We start from the raw sequence: 10,026 nt of genomic DNA, 5'->3' as shown, positions 1-10,026 counted from the left end.
CTTTAATTGGCAGATACCCAGCAGTAGAGCTTAAGTCAGGTGACAAAGGAATTTCTCCCTCCTTACTCATGTTATCTGTGTACTAAAAAAAGTAGAACATATAAATGGTGTTAAGAAAAACACCAGAATAAAGCAATAAGGAGTTATAGAAATGCAAGCAAAGAAAAATATAAATAAACAAATAAAATAATAAAATAATAAAAAATATAAAAAAATAAAAAATAATCCAATCGGAATACTTAAAAGTTTGGATACAAAGTTTGTTAAAGATACAAATAAAGATATATAAATAAAATATATGGAAAAGAAACAAGGAAGAAACTTAGAATCTGACAATTAATTGGAGTATACAGATTAGAAAAAGAGGAGTATGAAGGTGATTGTAAACGAAATAAGAAAATATATAATGGATAATGAAGGTTTTTACAGTTGTAAATATGCATGTGTTCTTTTCCCGACATAGGGGGAGACTACAACCCACTCACCCCTCCTTTTTGTTCCTAGTCTTAAGGATTTTTTAGTTTTTATTGTTCCTACATTAATCCCTTTGTTTTTACTCCCTTTGTATACCACAGAAAAAGAATTAAGAGAGCTTGCAGGTACCCCAAGTCCCCGAAGAGCTACAAGTGTTCCCCCCTCAGCCCTGTAGAGGTCCACCTTCCTTTTGATATAAATAACCTGTTTCTCTTTTCTCTAAATTACCTTGTTTTCTTTTCTTCAGAATCCAATTCTCCTTAGGAATATAGCAGTTGAGACAGGGCCCCCCAGCAACAACCTAACCTAACCTAACCTAACCTAACCTAACCTAACCTAACCTAACCTAACCTAACCTAACCTAACCTAACCTAACCTAACCTAACCTAACCTAACCTACCTAACCTAACCTAACCTAACCTAACCTAACCTAACCTAACCTAACCTAACCTAACCTAACCTAACCTAACCTAACCTAACCTAACCTAACCTAACTAACCTAACCTAACCTAACCTAACCTAACCTAACCTAACCTAACCTAACCTAACCAAACCTAACCTAACCTAACCTAACCTAACCTAACCTAACCTAACCTAACCTAACCTAACCTAACCTAACCTAACCTAACCTAACCTAACCTAACCTAACCTAACCTAACCTAACCTAACCTAACCTAACCTAACCTAACCTAACCTAACCTAACCTAACCTAACCTAACCTAACCTAACCTAACCTAACCTAACCTACCTAACCTAACCTAACCTAACCTAACCTAACCTAACCTAACCTAACCTAACCTAACCTAACCTAACCTAACCTAACCTGATGTTAGGTGTAGGGACATTTCGGACATCCCAAAATGTTACTTTTTGGACCTTAGCAAAAAATGGACTTAAAATAATTAAATTATGACAAATACTCATTGTCCTCAGTTTTGCAGATAGGTATACATAAATCGACGTTCATTAGAACAATGATAGATACATTTTTTTTTTAGTTTTAGAGATAAGTATATATGGACAAATCGGACATCTCATTGTGCTACTTTTTGGACCTTTCGAAAATATGGACTCATACTAGTTAAATGATGACAAATACTCACTGTTCTTAGTTTTAGAGATAGGTATACAAAATGAACGATCATTAGATCATTAGCACGATAATAAACACTCATTTTCTGGTTTTAGAGATGAGTGTATATGGTAGGTGTACGGACATATTGGACATCTTATTGTTCTAACTTTGGATCTTTGCAAATACTGGACTTATAATACTTAGAATATGACAAATACTCACTGTTCTTAGTTTTAGAGATAGGTATATAAAATTGACTTTCATTAGAACGATGATAAATACTCTATTTTTAGTTTTAGAGATGAGTGTATATGTTAGGTGTAGGGACAAATTGGACATTTCATTGTGCTACACTTTGGACCTTTGCAAGAAATGACTTATACTAATTAAAAGATGACAAATACTCAATGTTCTTAGTTTTAGAGATAGGTATATAAAATGGACGTTCATTAGAACGATGATAAATACTCTATTTTTAGTTTTAGAGATGAGTGTATATGTTAGGTGCATGGACAAATTGGACATTTCATTGTGTTACACTTTGGACCTTTGCAAGAAATGACTTATACTAATCAAAAGATGACAAATACTCATTGTTCTTAGTTTTAAGATAGGTATATAAAATGGACATTCATTAGAACGATGGTGAATACTCTGTTTTTAGTTTTAGAGTTGAGTGTATATGTTACGTGTAGGGACAAATTGGACATTACATTGTGCTACACTTTAGACCTTTGCAAGAAATGGACTAATACTAGTAAAATGATGTTTAGTTTTAGAGATATGTATATAAAATGGACATTCATTAGAACGATGATAAATACTCTATTTTTAGTTTTAGAGATGAGTGTATATGATAGGTATAGGGACATATTGGACATCTCATTGTGTTACTTTTTGGACCTTTGCAAGAAATGGATTAATACTGGTTAAATGATGACAAATACTCACTGTTCTTAGTTTTAGAGATATGTATATAAAATGGACGTTCATTAGAACGATGATAAATACTCTGTTTTTAGTTTTAGAGATGAGGGTATATGGTAGGTATAGGAACATATTGGACATCTCATTGTGTTACTTTTTGGACCTTTGCAAGAAATGACTTATACTAATTAAAAGATGACAAATACTCACTGTTCTTAGTTTTAGAGATAGGTATATAAAATGGACGTTCATTAGAGCGATGATAAATACTCTGTTTTTAGTTTTAGAGATGAGTGTATATGTTAGGTGTATGGACAAATTGGACATTTCATTGTGCTACACTTTGGACCTTTGCAAGAAATGACTTATACTAATTAAAAGATGACAAATACTCATTGTTCTTAGTTTTAGAGATAGGTATGTAAAATGGACGTTTATTGGAACGATGATAAATACTCTATTTTTAGTTCTAGAGATAAGTGTATATCATAGGTATAGGGACATATTGGACATCTTATCGTGCTACTTTTTGGACCTTTGCAAGAAATGGACTAATACGGGTTAAATGATGACAAATACTCACTGTTCTTATTTTTAGAGATAGGTATATAAAATGGACGTTCATTAGAACGATGATAAATACTCTGTTTTTAGTTTTAGAGATGAGTGTATATGGTAGGTATAGGGACATATTGGACATCTCATTGTGTACCTTTTTACACTTTGCACGAAATGGACTAATACTAGTAAAATGATGACAAATACTCTCTGTTCTTAGTTTTAGAGATAGGTATATAAAATGGACGTTCATTAGAACGATGGTAAATACTCTATTTTTAGTTTTAGAGATGAGTGTATATGTTAGGTGTAGGGACAAATTGGACATTTCATTGTGCTACACTTTGGACCTTTGCAAGAAATGGACTAATACTAGTAAAATGATGACAAATACTCACTGTTTAGTTTTAGAGATAGGTATATAAAATGGACATTCATTAGAACGATGATAAATACTCTTTTTTCAGTTTTAGAGATGAGTGTATCTGATAGGTATAGGGACATATTGGACATCTCATTGTGTTACTTTTTGGACCCTTGCAAGAAATGGATTAATAGTGGTGAAATGATGACAAATACTCACTTTTCTTAGTTTTAGAGATATGTATATAAAATGGACGTTCATTAGAACGATGATAAGTACTCTGTTTTTAGTTTTGGAGATGAGGGTATATGGTAGGTATAGAAACATATTGGACATCTCATTGTGTTACTTTTTGGACCTTTGCAAGAAATGACTTATACTAATTAAAAGATGACAAATACTCACTGTTCTTAGTTTTAGAGATAGGTATATAAAATGGACGTTCATCAGAACGATGATAAATATTGTGTTTTTAGTTTTAGAGATGAGTGTATATGTTAGGTGTATGGACAAATTGGACATTTCATTGTGCTACACTTTGGACCTTTGCAAGAAATGGACTTATACTAGTAAAATGATGACAAATACTCACTGTTCTTACTTTTAGAGATAGGTATGTAAAATAGACGTTTATTGGAACGATGATAAATACTCTGTTTTTCGTTTTAGAGATAGGTGTATATGATAGGTATAGGGACATATTGGACATCTTATCGTGCTACTTTTTTAACCTTTGCAAGAAATGGACTAATACTGGTTAAATGATGACAAATACTCACTGTACTTAGTTTTAGAGATAGGTATATAAAATGGACGTTCATTAGAACGATGATAAATACTCTGTTTTTTGTTTTAGAGATGAGTGTATATGGTAGGTATAGGGACATATTGGACATCTCATTGTGTACCTTTTTGACCTTTGCACGAAATGGACTAATACTAGTAAAATGATGACAAATACTCACTGTTCTTAGTTTTAGAGATAGGTATATAAAATGGACGTTCATTAGAACGATGATAAATACTCTGTTTTTAGTTTTAGAGATGAGTGTATATGTTAGGTGTAGGGACAAATTGGACATTTCATTGTGCTACACTTTGGACCTTTGCAAGAAATGACTTATACTAATTAAAAGATGACAAATACTCACTGTTCTTAGTTTTAGAGATAGGTATATAAAATGGACGTTCATTAGAACGATGATAAATACTCTGTTTTTAGTTTTAGAGATGAGTGTATATGTTAGGTGTAGGGACAAATTGGACATTTCATTGTGCTACACTTTGGACCTTTGCAAGAAATGACTTATACTAATTAAAAGATGACAAATACTCATTGTTCTTAGTTTTAGAGATAGGTATGTAAAATGGACGTTTATTGGAACGATGATAAATACTCTGTTTTTAGTTTTAGAGATGAGTGTATATGATAGGTATAGGGACATATTGGACATCTTATCGTGCTACTTTTTGGACCTTTGCAAGAAATGGACTAATACTGGTTAAATGATGACAAATACTCACTGTTCTTAGTTTTAGAGATAGGTATATAAAATGGACGTTCATTAGAACGATGATAAATACTCTGTTTTTAGTTTTAGAGATGAGTGTATATGGTAGGTATAGGGACATATTGGACATCTCATTGTGTACCTTTTTGACCTTTGCAAGAAATGGACTAATACTAGTAAAATGATGACAAATACTCACTGTTCTTAGTTTTAGAGATAGGTATATAAAATGGACGTTCATTAGAACGATGGTAAATACTCTGTTTTTAGTTTTAGAGATGAGTGTATATGTTAGGTGTAGGGACAAATTGGACATTTCATTGTGCTACACTTTGGACCTTTGCAAGAAATGGACTTATACTAGTAAAATGATGACAAATACTCACTGTTCTTAGTTTTAGAGATAGGTATATAAAATGGACATTCATTAGAACGATGATAAATACTCTATTTTTAGTTTTAGAGATGAGTGTATATGATAGGTATAGGGACATATTGGACATCTCATTGTGTTACTTTTTGGACCTTTGCAAGAAATGGATTAATACTGGTTAAATGATGACAAATACTCACTGTTCTTAGTTTTAGAGATATGTATATAAAATGGACGTTCATTAGAACGATGATAAATACTCTGTTTTTAGTTTTAGAGATGAGGGTATATGGTAGGTAAAGGAACATATTGGACATCTCATTGTGTTACTTTTTGGACCTTTGCAAGAAATGACTTATACTAATTAAAAGATGACAAATACTCACTGTTCTTAGTTTTAGAGATAGGTATATAAAATGGACGTTCATCAGAACGATGATAAATATTGTGTTTTTAGTTTTAGAGATGAGTGTATATGTTAGGTGTATGGACAAATTGGACATTTCATTGTGCTACACTTTGGACCTTTGCAAGAAATGGACTTATACTAGTAAAATGATGACAAATACTCACTGTTCTTACTTTTAGAGATAGGTATGTAAAATAGACGTTTATTAGAACGATGATAAATACTCTATTTTTAGTTTTAGAGATAGGTGTATATGATAGGTATAGGGACATATTGGACATCTTATCGTTCTACTTTTTGGAACTTTGCAAGAAATGGACTAATAATGGTTAAATGATAACAAATACTCACTGTTCTTATTTTTAGAGATAGGTATATAAAATGGACGTTCATTAGAACGATGATAAATACTCCGTTTTTAGTTTTAGAGATGAGTGTATGTGGTAGGTATAGGGACATATTGGACATCTCATTGTGTACCTTTTTGACCTTTGCACGAAATGGACTAATACTAGTAAGATGATGACAAATACTCACTGTTCTTAGTTTTAGAGAAAGGTATATAAATTGGACGTTCATTAGAACGATGGTAAATACTCTGTTTTTAGTTTTAGAGATGAGTGTATATGTTAGGTGTAGGGACAAATTGGACATTTCATTGTGCTACACTTTGGACCTTTGCAAGAAATGGACTTATACTATTTAAAAGATGACAAATACTCACTGTTCTTAGTTTTAGAGATAGGTATATAAAATGGACGTTCATTAGAACGATGATAAATACTCTATTTTTAGTTTTAGAGATGAGTGTATATGTTAGGTGTAGGGACAAATTGGACATTTCATTGTGCTACACTTTGGACCTTTGCAAGAAATGACTTATACTAATTAAAAGATGACAAATACTCACTGTTCTTAGTTTTAGAGATAGGTATATAAAATGGACGTTTATTAGAACGATGATAAATACTCTGTTTTTAGTTTTAGAGATGAGTGTATATGTCAGGTGTAGGGACAAATTGGACATTTCATTGTGCTACACTTTGGACCTTTGCAAGAAATGGACTAATACTGGTTAAATGATGACAAATACTCACTGTTCTTAGTTTTAGAGATAGGTATATAAAATGGACGTTCATTAGAACGATGATAAATACTCTGTTTTTAGTTTTAGAGATGAGTGTATATGGTAGGTATAGGGACATATTGGACATCTCATTGTGTACCTTTTTGACCTTTGCACGAAATGGACTAATACTAGTAAAATGATGACAAATACTCACTGTTCTTAGTTTTAGAGATAGGTATATAAAATGGACGTTCATTAGAACGATGATAAATACTCTGTTTTTAGTTTTAGAGATGAGTGTATATGTTAGGTGTAGGGACAAATTGGACATTTCATTGTGCTACACTTTGGACCTTTGCAAGAAAAGGATTTATAATAGTAAAAAGATGACAAATACTCACTGTTCTTAGTTTTAGAGATAGGTATATAAAATGGACGTTCATTAGAACGATGATAAATACTCTATTTTTAGTTTTAGAGATGAGTGTATATGATAGGTATAGGGACATATTGGACATTTCATTGTGCTACACTTTGGACCTTTACAAGAAATGGACTAATACTGGTTAAAAGATGACAAATACTCACTGATCTTAGTTTTAGAGATAGGTATATAAAATGGACATTCATTAGAACGATGATAAATACTCTGTTTTTAGTTTTAGAGATGAGGATATATGGTAGGTATAGGGACATATTGGACATCTCATTGTGTTACTTTTTGGACCTTTGCAAGAAATGACTTATACTAATTAAAAGATGACAAATACTCACTGTTCTTAGTTTTAGAGATAGGTATATAAAATGGACGTTCATTAGAACGATGATAAATACTCTGTTTTTAGTTTTAGAGATGAGTGTATATGTTAGGTGTAGGGACAAATTGGACATTTCATTGTGCTACACTTTGGACCTTTGCAAGAAATGGACTTATACTAGTAAAATGATGACAAATACTCACTGTTCTTAGTTTTAGAGATAGGTATATAAAATGGACATTCATTAGAACGATGATAAATACTCTATTTTTAGTTTTAGAGATGAGTGTATATGATAGGTATAGGGACATATTGGACATCTCATTGTGTTACTTTTTGGACCTTTGCAAGAAATGGACTAATACTGGTTAAATGATGACAAATACTCACTGTTCTTAGTTTTAGAGATAGGTATATAAAATGGACGTTCATTAGAACGATGATAAATACTCTGTTTTTAGTTTTAGAGATGAGTGTATATGGTAGGTATAGGGACATATTGGACATCTCATTGTGTACCTTTTTGACCTTTGCAAGAAATGGACTAATACTAGTAAAATGATGACAAATACTCACTGTTCTTAGTTTTAGAGATAGGTATATAAAATGGACGTTCATTAGAACGATGATAAATACTCTGTTTTTAGTTTTAGAGATGAGTGTATATGTTAGGTGTAGGGACAAATTGGACATTTCATTGTGCTACACTTTGGACCTTTGCAAGAAATGGACTTATACTATTTAAAAGATGACAAATACTCACTGATCTTAGTTTTAGAGATAGGTATATAAAATGGACGTTCATTAGAACGATGATAAATACTCTGTTTTTAGTTTTAGAGATGAGTGTATATGATAGGTATAGGGACATATTGGACATCTCATTGTGTTACTTTTTGGACCTTTGCAAGAAATGGACTAATACTGGTTAAATGATGACAAATACTCACTGTTCTTAGTTTTAGAGATAGGTATATAAAATGGACGTTCATTAGAACGATGATAAATACTCTGTTTTTTGTTTTAGAGATGAGCGTATATGTTAGGTGTATGGACATATTGGACATCTCATTGTGCTACTTTTTGGACCTTTGCAAAAGATGGACTTATAATAGTTAAATGATGAGAAATACTCACTGTTCTTAGTTTTAGAGATAGGTATATAAAATGGACGTTCATTGGAACGATGATAAATACTCTGTTTTTAGTTATAGAGATGAGTGTATATGGTAGGTATAGGGACATATTGGACATCTCAATGTGTTACTTTTTGGACCTTTGCAAGAAATGGACAAATACTCACTGTTCTTAGTTTTAGAAATAGGTATATAAAATGAACGTTCATTAGTTTTTAGTTTTTGAGATAATTGTATATGGTAGGTGTAGGGACATTTATGCACTATTCTTAACGCATTATTTGTTACTCATTATTTATTATGCATTATTTATTACGCATTATTCATTAGGTATTATTCATTGTGCATTATTCATAACACATTATCTATTATGCGCTATTTATTACGCATCATTACGCATTATTTATTATATATTCATCTATTGTGTCATTATTTATGACACATTATTTATTACGCCTTATTTATTACACATCATTCATCGCACATCATCTATTATGTATCCTTTCTTACTCATCATTTATTACGCATTTAAAGTCCATCCTTTATTGTGCATCATTTATTATGCACCATTTATTATGTATCATTTATTAAGCATCATTTATTAAGCATCATATTTTACGCATCATTTATTACACATCATTTATTACGCATCATATATTACGTATCATTTATTACGTATCATTTATTATGTATCATTTATTACGAATTATTCATTATATATGATTCTCCAGAAATCATTCATTACTCATCATTCATTACTCATCATTCATTACGCATCATTACAAATTACTTATGATAGAGTATTTATTATATATTATTTATTACAAATTATTTATGATATATTAATTATATTTATTATAGAATATTTATTATATAGTATTTATTGTAATGTATTTATTGTAGAGTATTTATTATAGAGTATTTATTATAGAGTATTTATCATAGAGTATTTATTATACAGTATTTACTATTGAGTATTTACTATTGACTATTTATTGTAGAGTATTTATTGTTGAGTATTTATTGTAGAGTATTTTTTGTAAAGTATCAATTATAGAGTATTTATTGTAGAGTATTTATTGTAGAGTATTTATTGTAGAGTATTTATTGTAAAGTATTTACTGTAGAGTATTTACTGCAGAGTATTTAAATTCATGTATTATAAATTCATCTATTACAGATTTATCTTTTTAAATGTTTATTTTTCATATATTCATTTATTATATACTCAGTTATATATATATATCTATTTTTATTTAGTTATTATATATATATATATATATATATATATATATATATATATATATATATATATATATATTATATCTATATATCATATATATAATTATATATATATATATGTATATATATA

Source organism: Penaeus japonicus, unplaced genomic scaffold (genome assembly GCF_977035675.1).
Source record: "Penaeus japonicus unplaced genomic scaffold, GWHDUDI00000001_assembly GWHDUDI00000009, whole genome shotgun sequence".
Classification (NCBI taxonomy): domain Eukaryota; kingdom Metazoa; phylum Arthropoda; class Malacostraca; order Decapoda; family Penaeidae; genus Penaeus; species Penaeus japonicus.
The sequence above is the reverse complement of the archived record's forward strand: the minus strand, read 5'-3'. Positions refer to the sequence as shown.